This window comes from Euleptes europaea, chromosome 2 (assembly GCF_029931775.1).
Source record: "Euleptes europaea isolate rEulEur1 chromosome 2, rEulEur1.hap1, whole genome shotgun sequence".
Classification (NCBI taxonomy): Eukaryota; Metazoa; Chordata; class Lepidosauria; order Squamata; family Sphaerodactylidae; genus Euleptes; species Euleptes europaea.
Genome location: NC_079313.1, coordinates 44,340,245 through 44,359,117, shown reverse-complemented (window position 1 = coordinate 44,359,117; position 18,873 = coordinate 44,340,245).

Here is an 18,873-nt window from a genome sequence, read left to right as displayed (position 1 = left end):
GTTTTCTCCTTGACGTTTTGCTCATTTAGTTCCTCCCTTTCCTAACTTCGTCCCTTCAAAGACACACTGGTAACTCTCTCAAGTCTGGGTCCTGAAGTTGTGTTTTCATTTTTTATAAAGCAATCACAGGGTATTCCAGTAATCCTTCCCCACATGCTGCCTTAAGAAGGGAATATTTTTTTAAAAAATTAAAATTTTAGTAAGAGAAAATCAGAATACAACAACAAAAGAAAATGGAAATATAGCAGAAGGAAATAAATTGTAATGCACTGAACTCTTGATGTTCCTCCACATCAGTTCTTGGATTTGAGGGTGTTGCATTTCCAATGCTTCATCCCCCAGCCAATCCAAGGGATGGCTCCAGTAGACAGAAAAGTCATCCAGTTTTTATACATGCTGGCTCCTAAGATGAGGACGGCATCAGAAATGCATTCCCTCTGCTTGGCACGTTTTTAGCTTGCTGTTCCTCCAAGAATCTAAGGGCAGCATACACAGTTCTTCCAAACCCCCATTCTGTCCTCCCTATGAAGGGATTGTGCCTAACCCACATGCCTGACAGCTCAGAAAACATACAAAGAAGGAATGTTAGGAAGCAGCTATTATACATATTCTGTGCTTCCCACTTCAAGCTGTAAGAAGTTGAAGCTGTAAGAAGAGCTTGCGTTCAGAGATGAGAGCTCTGTGTGTTTTGTTTTTGTATTTACAAACATACAACTAAAGCACATGCAAGGACAAAGGCAAAGAGGCATTCCTGCATGGCCACAGAGTTCGTACTCCACATCATATCCCAAGAGAAAAAAAGGTCCTGCCCCATCCAGTTACTCTAGCTAACATACAGCTGTCCATCTGCAATTCTTTGCCCAATCTCAAAACTGCATTCCTACACAGAGACACAGCTACCCACTCCCTTCAGCTGGGAGGAATCAACCTCCAAGCTCTGATGGGTACTCCAGTTTAGCCACAGGGAAAACATCTAACACTTCGGGCTTATTGAGAACTGGCAGTCAATCCTGCTGAGCTGTTAACCATCAAAGGAACAGTCAGCAACTAACTGCAGCAATGTAGATAGACTGTACAGATAACCCATAACTATCATGTCATTTGAGTTCTTTAAATACTATGGCTTTCTCTGTACATAATTTGCAGTATAGATTATAGTACTTCTAAAATGGAGTTTTATCTCCCTATCTCTTCAATCTATATACAGAACATATAATTAGGAAAGCTGGATTAGATTTAGATGAAGGTGGAGTGAAAATTGGAGGGAGGAACATTAATAATTTGTGATATGCTGATGACACTACATTATTGGCAGAAAATAGTGAAGATTTGAAACGACTACTGCTGAAAGTTAAAAGAGAAAGTGCCAAAGCAGGACTACAGCTGAACATCAAGAAAACAAAAGAAATGACTACAGGAGAATTACACAACTTTAAGGTTGACAATGAGGAAATTGAAATTGTTGAAGACTTTCTATTCCTTGGCTCCACCATCAACCAAAAGGGAGACTGCAGCCAAGAAATCAGAAGGTGATTGAGACTGGGAAGGGCAGCCATGAAGGAGCTAGAAAAGATTTTGAAGTGTAAGGATGTGTCACTGGCCACCAAGACTAGATTAATTCATGCCATCGTATTCCCTATTACTATGTATGGGTGTGAAAGCTGGACAGTGAAGAAAGCTGTTAGGAAGAAAATAGATTCCTTTGAAATGTGGTGTTGGAGGAGAGTGTTACGGATTCCGTGGACTGCCAAAAAAACAAATCAGTGGGTTATATATCAAATCAAGCCTGAACTGACCCTAGAAGCTAAAATGACTAAACTGAGGCTATCATATTTTGGTCATGTCATGAGACGACAAGAGTTACTGGAAAAGATAGTCATGTTAGGAAAAGTGGAGGGCAGCAGGAAAAGAGGAAGACCCAACAAGAGATGGATTGACTCAATAAAGGAAACCACAGCCCTCAGTTTGCAAGATCTGAGCAAGGCTGTCAAAGATAGGACATTTTGGAGGACTTTCATTCATAGGGTCGCCATGAGTCAGAAGCGACTTGACGGCACTTAACACACACAAAATGGAGTTGCAACAGGCACCTACGATCTAAAGTTTCACAACTGGCCTAGCCACTTTCCTTATATTGCTAAATAGCATACCTGCTTTTTTTCAGATCTAAAACACTTGGGGACTTGGCACCAAGCCATTACCAAAGCCAAAATTTCAAGTTAACTCCTTAGGCATGCTGTTCAGTCAAGGCAAGTGAGCATCCGAGATGCAAAGAGCAGGGTTGGAGCTGATCAAAGCAAAGTTGCTTCCCTCTCCTAGGATCTTGTTCTCAAAGAAAAGGGAAACCCTCAGTTTGTTAAGCTTGGCCTGCTAAATGGAAGACCCACTGGAAGTTGCAAGCGCTGGGCAGTGAGGGAGAACTCAGTGCTCGTGTTGCCAGCCACAACTAATTAAAAGGGAAGAAAAAAAAGAGTTGGTTATCCTGGTTTTCTCTACCTTTAAGGAGTCTCAAACTGGCTTACAATTGTTTTCCCTGCCTCTCCCCACACAGACCCTTGTGGGGTAGGTGGGGCAGAGAGAGTTTGGAGAGAACTGTGACTAGCCCAAGGTTACCCAGCAGGCTTCATGTGTAGGAGTGAGGAATCAAACTCAGTTTGCCAGATTAGAGTCCGCCGCTCTTAACCACTACACCACGCAAACAGGAAGCATCAGGTGGCTCTGCCTCACACTGGAATATGACTATAGCTTGCAGACCCAGTGCCAATTTAGGTGTGTGCCAAGAGCCGTCTACCCCATACGACCCAAACCGAACTCCAGTCCAGAACCACCCTTCACCCCATTAGGTTAACACGTGCATGCAATTGAAGACACTGAAAACAGTAGCTGGATGAAAACGGCCACAACTTTATTTGGATACAGCAACAAAGCATTGACGTGGCATAGGGGCGTGATCCATTGACATCAACCAACCACCTGTTGGCTGATGCGCTTTACTCCCAGCCCACCTACTGGGACTGAATCGAGATGTATCCGGAAGCCAGCTGTGGGGTCCAATGCCACTTGGTGGGAAGGTCCTTCTGACAGCTCCCAAGCTGGGCATGTCCCTGACAGCCCCCTCTGCACTGGGGCATGCCCTGACAGCCTCTACTGGCATTTCCTGTCCAGGCCTCCACCAAAATCCCTTATTTGGATCCTCAGCATGGGGAAAAGGGGGCACACAAGCTGGCTTTCCCCCCCCCAACAGGATCCTGCCTCATGCCAAACTGCCACAAGAGTTGGATAGGCCCCCCAACCCAGGCCCTGCCAACTCCCGCCGCCTAGCACTGTAAACATACCTTCAGGCCATGCCAAATGTCATGCAGCCAGACATCCATCCCCCACAATGACAAGTGGACCACATCTGGGTGGAACAAGGCCTTCAGATATTAAGAGATATCTGGGTGACAAATCACAACACCCCCAAGATCACACACTGCTTTGCCCAGCATTGCAGTGACCTTCTGCCTGGCCCGATCCACCTTCTCCAGACACACCACTCCTTGCCAGGACCACCTCTTCAGAAGGTTGGATCATAGTAAGCCGAAGTCGGGAAACTCAGCCACCAAGGCCCTCAGGTCTGTCATTGCCGTTCTCAGGTTGATGCCCTTCCTTGTTCCCAAATCATTCTCTCTCAACTAGATCACCAGTACGTCAGGGGGTCGACTAAGCCGTGCTCTTCTCCAAAGCATGAGTGGCAAGGCATCCCAACGCATGCCACATGTTCCCAACCAAACAATTTCCACACAGCTTTCCAGCCCCAGGTGTCGGCCTCAGCCTGATGTCATGGCGTATTCCCCAACTCACCGCACAATGCTGTGCTTGCAAATCCAGACCCATTTCCTCAGAAAAGCTGCAACTTAAGCAGAGGCTGAAAACGGTGCTCCCTATGGCCTGACATATGCTTTACAGGCTCCCAGTCACCATCTGCCAATTGTTTTGATCTTGGCCTCTGGCAAACCCAGCCTGACTGCCTCCGTGGCAGCCCCAATTCAGAAGGAATGGGGCTAATGTGTCTGCTTGGGAGGTGGAGCTTCACAAGACATTGCTGCAAAACGCTGGTGAACAGATACTGCATAAAAGGTGAGCCATCTGCATGCCATTGCAACATCCCCTCCCCCCGTGGTCGTATTGCCATAAAGGCGGACAGGGCCCAAACCGGGCATGGGAAACCAAGCAGTGCCATCCCCAGCCTCAGCACCATCCTATGCCCCTGCTGATTGGTTTTAGACCTCCGAATGTGCAGAGATGTACCTCCCTGGACCCCAGCCTGGCATCACCTGCAGCCAAAGCCCAGCCGGAGCCATCACTGCGGGAACCAACCACCAACTCCCCCACCTGGAGTGCTCCAAAGAAGGCCAATGTAAAAGTGGCTTTGAACAGAGTTACCTCCAGCATATTGATGGAAGGCCCCTGATCATTTTAGATAACAGGGAAAGAGTGATCGGTCTGCATTTATCAGGGGGCCTAGGTGCACGATGGCTCCAATCCTCAACCACACACCTAACCACAAAAGAAGCACAAGGATCCAGGTGTCAATAGGCTTTATTAAAGAAGGAAATGGCAGCCATGTGCCCCCCATTGTCCGTGGGCCGATCCCCTGCTCCCTACGGTTTGCTAGGTATGAAGCACCATCTCCTCAGCAACCAGCCAAGAAGATGCCCCCTGGTGGCTTCCTGAGAAAGACAGAAAGGCAGCAGCTGTTGCAGAATATGACAGAGTGGTGGGAATGACTGAGCCAAATACCCCCTCCAGTATGGCATGCTGACAAGGGACCAAAGGTCCTCTGAGAATGGATCCTGCTGAGGGGTATGGAATGTCATGTGTCCAGGCCTGACCCCATGGCCCAATGTGTTGGTTGCCTGGGGCGAAAATTAAAGATATTGTAGAGCAGATACCAAAACTGGTCATACCTTAAGATCATTACCCAATTGTGATGGTCCATGTGGGAACCAATGACAGCTGTGAACACCATCAAAAATATTAAGGCTGACTATGAAGCTCTCGGGAGGAAGCTGAAGGGAATGGGGGCATAGGTGGTGTTCTCTTCAATCCTTCCTGTCAGAGAAAGGGGAATATGACGGGTGAACCACTGGCTTCATTAGTAGTGCAGGCAGGAGTGATTTGGGTTCTGGGACCAGGGCGTAGGTTTTCTGGATGACAACCTACTAGCAGGCGATGGAATTCACCTTTCAAGGTCAGGGAAGAATGTTTTTTGGAAGAAACCTGGATAGATTCATCAAGAGGGCTTTAACCTAATACCGCAAGGAGAAGGAGATGACCAATGTAGGGATTTAAATGAAGGAAAGCAAACCGCAGAGGCTCACCCGGGCACGATGGGTCTAAAGGAAATGAAGGTGAGGGGCTTCAGGTGTCTATGTACCAATGCCCAAAGCTTGGGCAATAAGAAGGAAGAGCTTGAGCTTCTAATGCAGTCAGTGGGATATGATTTAGTAGGCATTCCAGAAACTTGGTGGGACAATTCCCATGACTGGAATGTAGCAGTGGATAGATATGGGTTCAAGAAGAACCAAAAAGGTCGAAGAGGTGACGGAGTGGCGCTGTATGTGAGGAGAGGGTTTGCTTATTAAGAAATACCAGAGGAAGAGGGTGACAGCCCAGTGGAAAGTATCTGGGTGAGGGATAAGGGAAAGAAGGACAAACAGTATTGTGGTTGGAGTCTGCTACAGACCTCCTGACCAGGGTGAGGAGGTGGATGCTGCCCTCCTTGAGCAGCTTGACAGGGTATCCAAACAACAAGAGCTGGTAGTTATGGATGATTTCAACTTCCCTGATGTGTGCCTGGAAACAAACTCTGCAAAGTGACCACAGTCATGCAAGTTCTTCATCTGCCTGGCCAACAACTTCCTTCATCAAATGGTGGAGGTCACTATAAGGGGCTCAGCCATACTCGACTTAATATTGACCAACAGGCAAGAGATGGTAAATGAGGAGAAGGAGGTGGGGACTTTAGGGGGAAGTGACCATGTACTCCTAGAATTCCTTTTGCTGTGGGGGACCAAAGAAGTTCATAGCCACACATGCCTGTTAGATTTTGGTAGGGCAGATTTTAATAAACACAGTGGCATGATGAGAATTATTCCATGGCCAAGACTGCTGGAAGGGAAAGGAGCCAGTGAAGAGTGGGCTCTCCTAAAAGAAGAGCTCCTGCAAGCTCAAGCCCTCACTATTCCAACAAGAAGGAAACATGGTAGAGGATCCAAGAAGCCAATGTGGATGAACAGAGAACTCCATATTGAGCTAAGGGAGAAAAAAGAAATGTTCAAGAAATGGAGACAAGGACATACTTCTAAAGAGGAGTATCTGCGGGGTTGCTAGGCACTGTAAGTCAGCCATCAGAGAGGCCAAAGCTCACAGTGAGCTGATGCTGGCCAGGGAAGCTCGCTACAACAAGAAAAGCTTCTTGTGTGAGAAGCAAACGCAAGGGAAAAGAGGTCATAGACCCACTGTTGGGTGAAAATGGAGGAAACTGGTAAATGACAGAGAGAAAGCAGAAAGACTTGATGCCTATTTTGCCTCAGTTTGTTTCCCTGAAAAAGAGAACAGGCTCATCTAGAGATGATAGTAGGAAAGGCACGGCATCTGGGCTGCTGGTTGACATGAACAGAGAGGTATGAGGGGGATGGTCTCATTGACCAAAAACTGTTAGAAATTAATTCGATGAATCGTGATTGTGGTTAGAAAGAGTCTGATCAGAGCACACAATAAACACAGACAAAAACTTTTGTCTTAAGCAAAACAAATTCTTTACTCTCTAACAAGGGTCTGGTAACATGGATTAAAACAACAATTCCTTTCTACATGACTAGTTCCCTACAAACTTGTTAGTTTGCACTAACAGGTATCTATAGGCTTAAGATCCATCTTTGCTCCATCTTGTTGGTGTAAAATCCAAGACATGACTGACTCTGCTGTCTCTTCTAAACAAAAGGACAGCAATTAAACACAATTGCAGGTACGTGACTTTTGGCATGTAATCAATGGAGATTTGCTGACCAATAGAATAAAGACACAAGTCATTACATCATTTTCTTGAGACTAACTAAACAGTCAATATAAACAAATTAACTCTTAACTGTCTGACAGAAATGGAACTCGCATTGTATTCCCAACAAAAACCCTCAGCGAAGCCCTCCCCAATAAATTTTTTGGCATCTCTAAATGGGTATCTGGCAAGTAACGGCCTCAAAGCTTCGAGCCTGATAGGTGTCCTTGCCAGCTCTCTTAGTGAGAATGGGTCACTTGCTGCTTCCTGCTGCACCGCCGGTTCCCCGACTTCGTGAGTGGATGGCCGACCTCCCCGAAAGGTCTGCTGCCCACCTGAGGCTTTTGTGCATGAAGCCCTGGGGTCGTGCCCTGAGCAGAGCTCACAAATGTGTTCAAATTTGCACTTTGTTCTAGTGCAGGAGCCATGGCTATACTCCCAGCACACCCTCTTACAGGCTTCTGTTCGAGTGCCCCACCTCCCACTCTTGCAGTTCTCAATTTCCCCTTTACATGCGGGTTAACCAACAAATTCCAGATGTTGTTGTTCATCAAGTCCTACCTTGTTTTCTCATTGTAAGATGCCCTTTTCCTAAATTCCTCGTCATAGTCAAGGGCCACTGCCTCACCTGCCATCTCACTAGCCCAGAACACCAACATCATATAATTAAGCTGGTTCCAAACCTGCTCTGGGTACGCTATAGCTATTACTCCTGCATAGACCCCAAAACCCTTCAACCACCTCTTAATCATTCGCTCCCTGGTGTCTTTCTTATCCCCTTTTCAGTCTTCCTTAGCTACACTGGCACCTCTGCCATCCACTGAGTCAGACTTGATTAGGGAAAAGACATCAACATAGCAGTCATCTAAAATCTTACATATTTTGCAGGAGAGATGCTATGCAGGAGGATTCTCTTCCTCCCATAAGGGGAGGAAATTCTACCCTTAGCCCTGAGCTCACTTGGTTCCCAGACCACTTTAGACCCCCTATCCTTGTCAGGGTCCCCTTCCTCTGCCCTCCTTCTCAAGGCCCAAGCTGGTAAGGCTGGCATTTTTGCAACAGTCTGTAAATATTGGACAGGCACACTCTGATTCTTCCCAAGATGAGGACTCACCTGAGTTTTTGCTGAGTTTCCCCCGCTGTCTGAGTCCTCACAAGGCCTTGTCCACTTTTTCTTGCCGTGGTGCCTCCGCTTACGGCCATGTTTGTATTCCTGCCAACGCCTCATTCTAGATCCCGAACTGCTTGAGCTGGAGCTGCTGGAGCTGGAGGAAGGGGAGTCCTTTCTCTTCCGCTGCTGCAACCCGCCCTGAGGGCGGCCTCCGGATGTAGAGCCCAGCTCTCCCACTGAGTGTTTGCCGCCTCTGGTGCCATCCTCACCTTTAATTGCCCCACCTTTAATCGTCAACCAGACTCTCCTGCACCTTGGAAAGGCTTAGCAAGGAGTGCCCTGCTGGCCTGGTGGCATCAGAGCACCAGGCAGCTGCCTCCTTTTCTTGCAGATGGGCTGGCCTCCTAGTCCCTGGGGCCAATGCCTCCCACGTTCTTCAGGGGCCACCAGCACGCCCACGGGTATGTGGGGGAACTCCTTTCTGGCAAGCCACCTTGGCCTCCCCTGCCTTCTTCTTTGGGGGCATGATGCCTGTACCTACCCCACTGCAGCAAAATTTAGGCCACAAGGTAAACCTTGCAGAGACAAGCAAGGTCCCACAAGCCAGCAGAACACAAAAAGGAGGGGGGGTTGCTCAGCCCAACCCCCCTTGATTTCAGCAAATGGGGATGGTTATCCGAAAACCCCCACCCCTAGTGATTCCAGCAATGTGGGTGCAGGGGGAAAAAAAACCCTTACACACTGAGTGATTCAGCTCACGGAGGTCTGAAGGCAAGCCCCCACAATCCTGTGCCCGCAGGTCCTGCTCAAGTGCTGCCCAAGGAAAGCTCTTCCAAGAAGGCTCCATTGCTCTCGGCCTCACAACGCGAAGCCAACTGAAGCCTGAGCCAATCGGGGCCTCCTTATATGCTGGGGAGTCAGACCTCAGTGAAAACACCCAGGTCCAACTTACCAGCAGGCCCACCCCTTCCCAACTAGGGCCCTGATTGGCCCATTTAAATTATAGGGCCATGCAGCCACCACCACGCTCCCCAGCCACAGGAGCATGATTGGCCTCGCTCCCAGGTCACATGGAGCCGATTGGGAGTGTGTGGCTGACCGCCTGCCCAGAGAGCCCTGCCAACCTGCGCCACCCTCTTGCCCCGCCATTTGCTGCTGCTGCAGTGGGCCTGCATGGGCTCTCCAGCACCCCTCAGACACGTACCTGCAAATGGGGTTCATAGGAAAGTCTGAGCCCTTGCTTCAAATTAGCAGATACTGCCTCAGTAGTGCCCAAGACTCCCAGCTTTGAGGAGCACATAAGGGACCATCCAGGCTGACAGATAACAGACGGCTTGCTTATAAAACAACTCTACTCAAGAGTTTGAGAACTGTGTTTACTCTCGCAGTATTATTCTAGCTAAATTAAAATTCCTCTCCATCTAAACAAAGACATTCCTTTCTCACTGAGTTTGCATAAACTTTGGGAACCTCCAGATGGGGCCTCAAGATCTCCCAAGATTACAACTGATCTCCGGACTACAGAGATCAGTTCCCCTGAATAAAATTGCCGCTTTGAAAGGTGGACACTATGGCATTATAACCCACTGAGATGCCTCCCTAAACATACCCTTTCCCAAGTTCCAACTGAAATTTCATATTCTGGAGTTGGCACTCCTACTCCTAACACTAGCATTCAGGATTTTGCAGCACATTTCAGCACAGACCCAAATTTACATGGCTCACAGCAGAAAAGCAACAAGTATGCAAGGAGTATGCTGGTATCCATACTATGTTGGTTTAAAGAAGTCCATTTACAGAGGAAAGTTACTAGTAACTATAAAAAGTATATAAAATGAATCAGCCAGGATCTGCCGGTTTGTGAGTTGTCAGAAAAGTCTTTATTTGTTCCAGGAATTTACTCTCTGCTATGTACATGTAAATATATTAATTGTATATATAATGAATCAATATCAACCCTCTGGATGTGCAAGTCCCCTGATTGATCTGCCCCACTCCATTATTGTACACTGTCAAATCCAACGTATGCCATACAAATATATTGGTTCCTTCCTTAATCTAAAAGCAATACCTTTTATGAGTGTGCAATCTTTCAAGTTCTACAGAACTCTTCATCACGCTCTTAGGGGACAAACAAGTGGTTTTCCGTGGGAAATTTGTGCTATAGTACTGGGGTAGTTTGTCTTGAAGGCATCTTTCCCCTTAATAGTGAAAATTCACATGTTGCCAGGCACAAGTGTTGAAGAGGGGGGAATCACACAACTGACAGAAAATGTGACTTCACACAAGTTTTTGGGGAGTGTGGCCCTACTCCCATTTTTTCCTGTTTTAGCTGTAGATACATTTCAACATGGATAACTGTCAAATTTCTACAGAATCCATGACTGTGACGCAAGCCTCATGTGCCAGATTTTGTTGATTAGGCATGAAACGACTGACCACCACTGTTATTCTCTCAGTTCACTTTGTCATAGTACAAAATGTGCAGGTGTAACCATCTAGTCGGGATATAATAAAAACAAGAGATAGAGCAGCATGTTGAAGGCACCACAAATGTCAACTTTGTCTTGCATTAAAAGGATGGACCAAACCAGTGCCCAGAACATTTGAGATCTCTCTATATCTGTAATTTCATGTCCTCTTAAGCAAATGCAAGGAAACTAGGGTGGGAAATCTGCTTGCTTTTAAATCAGTACCCAAGATAAAGGGTATCCTACTTCTTACTCCGCTGCTTTCAGTGTTTTTCCCCCCATTCCAGCTCATGAGAGGGAGGGCATCTCGGCCATCTTCTGGACATGGAGTAGGGGTCACTGGGTGTGTGGGTGGGGGGGAGGAAGTTGTGAAATTCCTCCATTGTGCAGGGGGTTGGACTAGATGACCCTGGTGGTCCCTTCCAACTCTATGATTCTATGGTTGCCGAATTCTAGGTGGGGCCCAAAGATCTCCCAGAATTACAAATGTAGGGCATTATATCCAGCTGAGCCCCCTCCCTAAGCCCCCTCCTCCACCCCAAACTCTCGAGGAATTTCCCAACTTGGAGCTGGGCAATCCTAATTCAGCTGTTGGGCAGGGAAGAAAACACCAAAAGTAACAGAAAATGGCAAGATAACACAGTCGAGGCAGAGGATACAGCTTCCCTTGTCTGCATGATCCATTTGTGTTTAAACCCCCACTCCTCTTGCAAGACCCAGTAAAGGAGGGAAAAGCTCCTCGTGTCATTTTATTACCCCCATGCCCATTCTGCAAGTGAAAGCTGCATATTAGAATTGGGGTACATTCTCCTCTCTGCATGAAATATGGCAGAGGACCTTTTAACAGCAGTATTCTATCAATACACTTTCATTTTTATCCTTCCTCCAAGGATCTCAGGGCTTAGGGTTGCCAACTTCCACATGGCACCTGGAGATCTCCCACTATTACAACTGATATCCAGCCAACCAAGATCAGTTTCCTGGAGAAAATGGCTGCTTTGGAGAGTGTACTCAATCGTATTATGCCCTGCTGAGGTCCCTCTCCCCCCAAAACCCCACCCTTTTTAGGTTCCACCCCCAAAATCTCCAGGTATTTCCCATCCCAGAGCTGGCAACCCCATTCAGGGCATAGATGTTTTATCTTCACAACAAACTTGTGTTGTAATGGGGACCTAGGAAGATTCTCCAGGCTCCACTAAGAACCGATCCCAGCAGCTTGTGAAGAAACTGAACAGATTTATTGACATGTAAACCAACTAGGGTTGCCAACTCTGGGTTGGGAAATACCTGGAGATTTTGGGAGTGGAGCTTGAGGAGGGTGGGGTTTGGGGAGGGAACGCAATGGGGTATAATACCTAGGGTTGCCAACCTCAAGGTAATAGCAGAAGATCTCCTGCTATTACAACTGATCTCCAGCCGATAGTGATCAGTTCACCAGGAGTAAATGGCCACTTTGACAATTGGACTCTATGGCATTGAAGCCCCTCCCCTCCCCAAAGCCCACCCTCCTCAGCCTCCACCCCAAAAACCTCCTGCCGATGGCGAAGAGGAACCTGGCAACCCTAACAATACCATAGAGTCCACCCTCCAGAGCAGCCATTTTCTCCGGGTGAACTGATCTGTCGCCTGAAGATCAATTGTAAAGCGGAAGATCTCCACCCATCACCTGGAGGTTGGCAACCCTAAAACCAACTTGGGCCTAAAGGCCCTACTTACTGAAACTCCAGCAGCCATCTTAACTACTCAGGTTCTTTTTCCCAGACACCACCCGGAGGCCGATGGTCTGGCCTCTAACATTTAACACTTTAACTGTACGTCCTGAGTAACTCTTTACCACAACCCTCTAGGTAAGTTAGGCTTGAGGTGCCCCCCCATTATCGTAGAGTCCAATAAGAACAATGAGGGCAAGGAGGCTGGTATGAGCTTACGGCTTGCTTTATTGGCCAAGAAGTCATAACCGGGTGAGCCAGGATCCAGACAAACAGCTCCGCGATCCTGTCACACCGAGGCAGGGCTAATGCAAGAGGTTTTATAGACATTTGACATTCCAATACAACAATGATCCATTTTCTTAACATCTGATGTTAGCTTGTCAACGCAACGTCATTAGTTTCTACAGCGCCTGCGTGATCCTTGCTACATTAATGAATGGAGCCTATTCTATTGAGTTCAGATTTGTTCCCTTGAAAGCGAAAGATTTATTGCAAAGGGGAGGGGGGGAACGCCGGAGCGTTCCTTATCAGACATTGGAATGGTGTGCGTGCCTGGTGCTATGCAAGAGAAAGGAAAAGAGGGGCCATTGGGAAGCTGCTTCTTTGGTTTTTCTTGTAAGCAGCTTATGCATGTCGCTTGCGTGTATATGAATGTGAGTTCAGGTATGATTACTCAGGCACAACAGGCTGAGAGAGATTGACTGGTGGAAGGCCACCTAGTGAACTTCATGTCTGGACACAAGGATTTAGGACCCAGACTTCATTGGTTCTAGCCACCACTCTAACCACTATGCTGGCTCCCAATATTAAAGAATCTGACTCGGGATTTCAAAATAACAAATTGAGTTAGAGTTGGTCTCTCTCTCTGTTTTGCACACTCCTAGTGCTCATTGCCGCTGTGCCTTTTGTTTCCTTTGTTGCTCTGAAGTACGGTTGCAGCAATTACTCTCCAAGACAGAATTAGCCCCTGATTCCAGTCTCTATCTGCTTGAGTCATTATTCTAGCAAAGTCTGCATATACACAACCACCCCCACACCATTTAGAATTTGGGAATGTTGTAAAATAAATCCTATCTGAAACTTTTTCCAGGAAACAGCTAGCAGCATTTCTTGGGTCATCAGCAAATCTCTCTCCTTGAGTGGCATGGGCTAGACTCAGGGTGGGGGAAACCATCCTATTAAAACCCCTGTATAAACAAATTCTACAGTTCGCAGCCATGTTTGGCACAGGCATTCTTGTTAAAAAGGCAAATTATGCTGTCATGATACTGGTATTTCTCACACAGGATTCTTCCTCCTCAGCATGCTTTAAGTACACTTCACCAACCAAAGTAAGACTTGCTGCTTTACTCAAATGATTTTTAAACTTTTTCAAGCAGGACCCAATTCTAAAGTGACTGCATTTCTAGACTTACTGTAGTTTTGGGGACCCACTCTATGCTACTCCCTCTATCACATAGCTCTTGCATCAGTTTATTTAGTTTTTCTAAATCTCTCTCCTTTACTGAGCAACAGGCTTTATTTCATGTGCATTCTGCACATTACATTATTCCATTCGGTTTGCTGCTATGCTTGTTAGCATGCTGTCAATAAACCAGATAATATTTTTGTTGGACTGTATAAATTAGAAAATAAAATGTAAAACAAACTAAAAGTCTCTGGTTCAAGTAGAGGGCTAGGGGAAGGGTTGACATGGGCTCCCATTTGGGCCGGCTCTGGCAACATGCAAATGCACACATAGAGGGCAGGGAAATGACAGGGGGACGGCGATGAGCAATTCTCTTGTGAGCCAGTGCCATCTGCATGCTTTCTGCCGGCTCTGTCATGTATGATGCCAGGGGATGCCATCCTTCCCTCCCTAGGCAGCATGCCAAGCATTCTGTGGGAGGAGCCTCCTCCAGGCAGATTAGTGGTCAACCCTTCTTTGAGAGATGACGCATTGGGGGGAGGCCCCTTGGGGTGGATGGCCAGGGTCCAGCAAGAGCAACCACCCACCCACTGCCTCGATAGTGCTCCCACCTCATTGGGTGGGCCTGGGTGGGGCCTGGGCTGGGGCCCCCAGTGGGGTGACCAGGGCTGGAGATCTGCCCCAGGCTGAGAGGGACTTGCCCCACTGGCAGCTGGGCCTGGGAGGTCTGGAGTCAGCACGTGGTCCCAGGGAGTGGTGAGACACCCTGGGGTCTCGCGCTACTGAAGATCCACCAGAGTCGGCAGAGCCCATGGGCACGACATGGCAGGCACCTGGCATGGAGGAAGGTGCCCATGCAAGGGCCGGAAATGATCAATGACCGACCGTGCTGGGTGCCTGTCTTGTTGAGCATCCGTTCCTGGGCATTCCTCAATGCTGAGCAGGGCCTGCGGGGGGCCAATTGGAATGATGAACCAACCGGCCACTGTCCTAGACAGTCACTGACACAAGGCCAGGAGGCTGCCGGCATGGTCTCACCAGCCGAGCCTCATGGAGAGCACCAGAGGCAGCAGGTGTGAGCCGTCCATGCAGCCGTGTGAGGGTGGTTTGGATGGGCCGCTTGTGGTGAGCCCCTTCCAGCAGTGCCTCCTGGAGGGGCAGCTGCACCAGGACACGCCTTGCCTCCAACACTGCCAGGTTATTCTCTATTTTGGGCACAAGAGCCCCCCCTGGAATGGGGGTAGAAATTTGATAGGAGAAGAGCTTGACCGTGTCACGCCAGTCAACCGCAGATATTTGGGTTCCATTGTCCCCTGGGCTGCATGCGCTCCCCATAATGGCCATACATATGGCTATAAGTCTGCACTTGGAAATTAGCGGCCTGGGCCCCGTGAGCCCTCACCAGGGGCAGACACCCTCTGATTGGAGTAGTAGTCCTGTGGCTGTGCAATGCTCTTAGGCGGGCAGTGGCAGGGAAGAGGAAGCAGATTGCTTCCACCTCGGGACCAACAGCCAGGCGGTATGGAGGGTGTGCCCCCTCCAGATAGGGTGGCTCAGTGGTGGCCAGGGGAGTGACCTCGGCAATGGGGCGAATGTCTGCAGGACCTCCCCCTGGCCATCTCGGACTGGGAAAGCAGCTGTGAGTGGGCCAAGCAATCCGAAAGTCGTCTGTATTGGCATGCAAATGGGGGGGGGGCGGACCCTTGAGTGACAGCTGGTGTGAGCCGTCTGGCTGTGGGTATAGTAGGTTCCCAGAGTCTCTTCCTCGCCCTGCTCTCACCACCCCGCGCCGGTCTCATTACCATGGGCACTGGGGACCAACACTGGGGTTGCCCCCAAACCCCCAGTGAAGGACTGGAGGCTCCTTGCGAGGCCTGCAGCCCACCCATCCCAGGGGGCCCACCAAGCACTCAAGCGGCGCATGCTGCCCCCAACCTTGTACCCTCCCAAGAGACTGAGAGGCATGGACAGGTGGACCAAAGCATGGGCAGAAACATGCAGCCGTGGCACTGATGCTGCCCTAAAGGACCATGGGGCCGCAGAGGCCACCCTGCACAGATAGGTGCCATGTTAGGCCAGGCATCGGTAGCTTGGCCCCGCAGGCTCTCATCTCCCCGCCTGCCAAGTGTTTGTGAGCGGCGCTAAGGGTCGCAGGCCACCTCACCCAGGGCAGTCAATCTGGAACAGGGGCTGTACTATCAGGAGGGCCCACCTCACCAGTGGAAGGTGGAGGACTCGTCAGCGCAAGACGCCACTCTGTCGGGGTGGCAGCACCCTGGCACTGGGTCTGGGGTGTCCTCCCTGATACACTGATTTGAGTTGGCAGGGTGGCTTGCTGCTGGGGTTCTGGGCCGGCAAAAGTTGGTATCTGGAATGACAAAGGAGGGTGTGAGCGTTGCCCCACCAGGCAGGGGCCCTCAGGACCTTCCAGGGCGGCCAGCTGAGGAAGACAGGAGGTCCAGGGGCTGGGCTCGCCAGCGCCGCCGGGAAAATTGGAAGCCCGAAAGAAGAGTGTCATGGCGGCTGGGGTGTCGTGAGGCTGGCTGCAGCAGCCACTGGATGAACACGTTGAACCCCAAGAGTGCCATGAGGAAGGGGGTCGGCACGCACCGAGAGGGATCTCTGCCATCATCGCCTCTGCTCCAATGGTGACGACGTCTCCTCGACAGCCAGATTTCACCATCCGGAAAAATCACAAACGCATTGCACTGGGCAGCGATACCTACTAGCTCTATTGTGGCTCACGCTATTCCAAGGGCTCGTCAGAGCGCCCCCTAATCTGTGGAGACGGTTGCCTCGCCCATGGCTACCATGACCAGTGTGAGCTGGCCCACCCACACACCAAGTCCAGCAGGGAGACTCAAGCATGACAGTGTCCTCCCCCAGTATTCAGGGGATGCCCAGGAAGAGTTCTCCTTGAGGAGGGGTTGAGAGGGAAAAAACCCGCAAAGTCCCCACCTCGGGGAGCTGTCCAGCAGCATGCTTCCTCTCACAAGGCTTACCTGTCAGATGAAGTTCTGGCTCGAAGTGCTGCTTTTGAAGGATTTCTCTCCCAGCCAGGCCACTCCCCCCTGGGGGCGCATCCACTTCCTGCCTTCCACCATTAGCCTGCCACCTAGTTGAATTCCACAGCCGCCAGGGTGAGGTGGGCGGGGTGCTCGCTGGCTGACTGGTCTGGTTGTATGGGGCTCAATGGGCTGCACTAGGTTAATATCTGACATAACTTTGCGCTGTCAAAAGTGGGCATTCCTCGGCCGAAAACACTTTGGAACGCCCCCGGGAACACCCCTTTGAGGGACAGTGGCTGCCTCTGTGCCTCTGGAACAAAGCTTGCGCTGCCTCAACCGCGCTGTCACCGGCCCCCAGCTCCCACCACTAGCCTAGCTCCACCTATGCTGTCACCCAGCCCTTTCTTGACGGTGCAAGTGCCCCTAATGCCGGAATAAACTCCTGTGCGCCTCCTAAGCCCACTCAGCCCCCAACCTCAGGAATGAGCTGTAAGTCTGTATCATTGGCTTACTGGTACATGAGCAAAAGAATGTATCCAAGGCACTTGAAAGTTGCTCACTCTTTCCAGTGTTGAAATGGCAGCCATTGCAACTATTAAACACCATCAGGCTGAAATTCTATATGAGAAACAGGGATTCTTCATTCTCTCCACCTTTCCTACCACTCATGATTTCCAGTTTACGCAGCCATGAAAGTAGCAACCAATGTACAAGACCACAGCAGAAATTCATAGCTGAACCCCCTTTTTTAAAATCACTGTGCACCTGGTGACCTTTTGCAAAATTTCTTCACAAAATAGCATGATCTTAAACAAGATTCCTCTTGAGCACTGCTTAGGTTTATTTGTTCTTCATATACTGACTGCCTGACAGGATAAGTCAATTCTGGAGCCCTCACAATATAAATATTGCAAATAGAGATATTATAAATTGCCTGGCGTCATGGCACCCAACTTGTCTAAATTTGCTGTCAAATGCTGAATTCAATGAACCAGCCTCGTCTCTCTGTGACTACTGAAGTTGATCGGCCCTGTTTTAACAGGTTAAATTAACGTTATTTGCATTCAGTATTATCACTGGGTCTTGAACTGCAACCATTCTGGGCCTTTTCCAAACAATGCTATATAAATAACTGTTTTCTGCTAATTATTGACAAAAATACAACATTCTTAAAAAAAAACCCTCATCTACTACCACAATTTTATTGGGAAAAAATTACAAATATTTAAAAAGCAGCATTTTTCCACTTTAAAAAAGTATAGCAGTTCCTTAAAAACATTTATATTTGAGATAGTCAGCTTCTCTAAGAGAGCCACTGTAGGGCAGTTAACTTTAGAAGCAGAGGCTATATGAAAAAGGAACTAACCCCTAGCATCGCAGCAATCTGCTATGAGCCACATTTACTTCTGAAACCAGATAAGCATTTGAGATGAATCTGTGCCAGCCAATTTGCTCATGGTGCTGCTAAACATCGGGTATCATGCCACTATAAGTATCCTCAGGCTGGCACAAAATCTCCCAGAATCCATCTGTTATATGTGATTAAAATCAAAACCAGTGATGTACAGATGAAATTAGTTCAAAGGTGTCTTCTTAAGCTTTACTATTAGTTTGATTGTTGTGGCTCTCCATTGGTTATTTTGTATTTTGCACATGAAAAAAATCAGTGGCATTTATAATGTTGGACTGAAGATGAAGGACCCACACTATTATCTGTTTCAAGTTTACAAAATTTAAAAAGGGAGAAATCTTAATATGAAAGGGAGGGTATTAAAATTGACAACAAATCACTGACAATGAATACTGCTTTTACAGGGGGAAACGACAGCAGTCCCATTTATTTGCATATGTTTCACATGCCTTCATGTAGTGCATTTCAGCATTACAGCACATGGGCAAAAATCACACACCCATCAGACCTTGATAGTAATGCAGGGGTTTTCAGTGATTTTTATAAAGGTGAATGGCACCTCATCACATGGATAGGCTAGCCAGCCACTATCTTCTCAGCTCCATCTACAAGGCTTCCTCTAAGCAATGATCTTATGTATCACTATGTGGCAACAATAATTGTTTCTGTGGAAAATTAATACTTCATAAAAAGAATCTCTTCCACAGGCC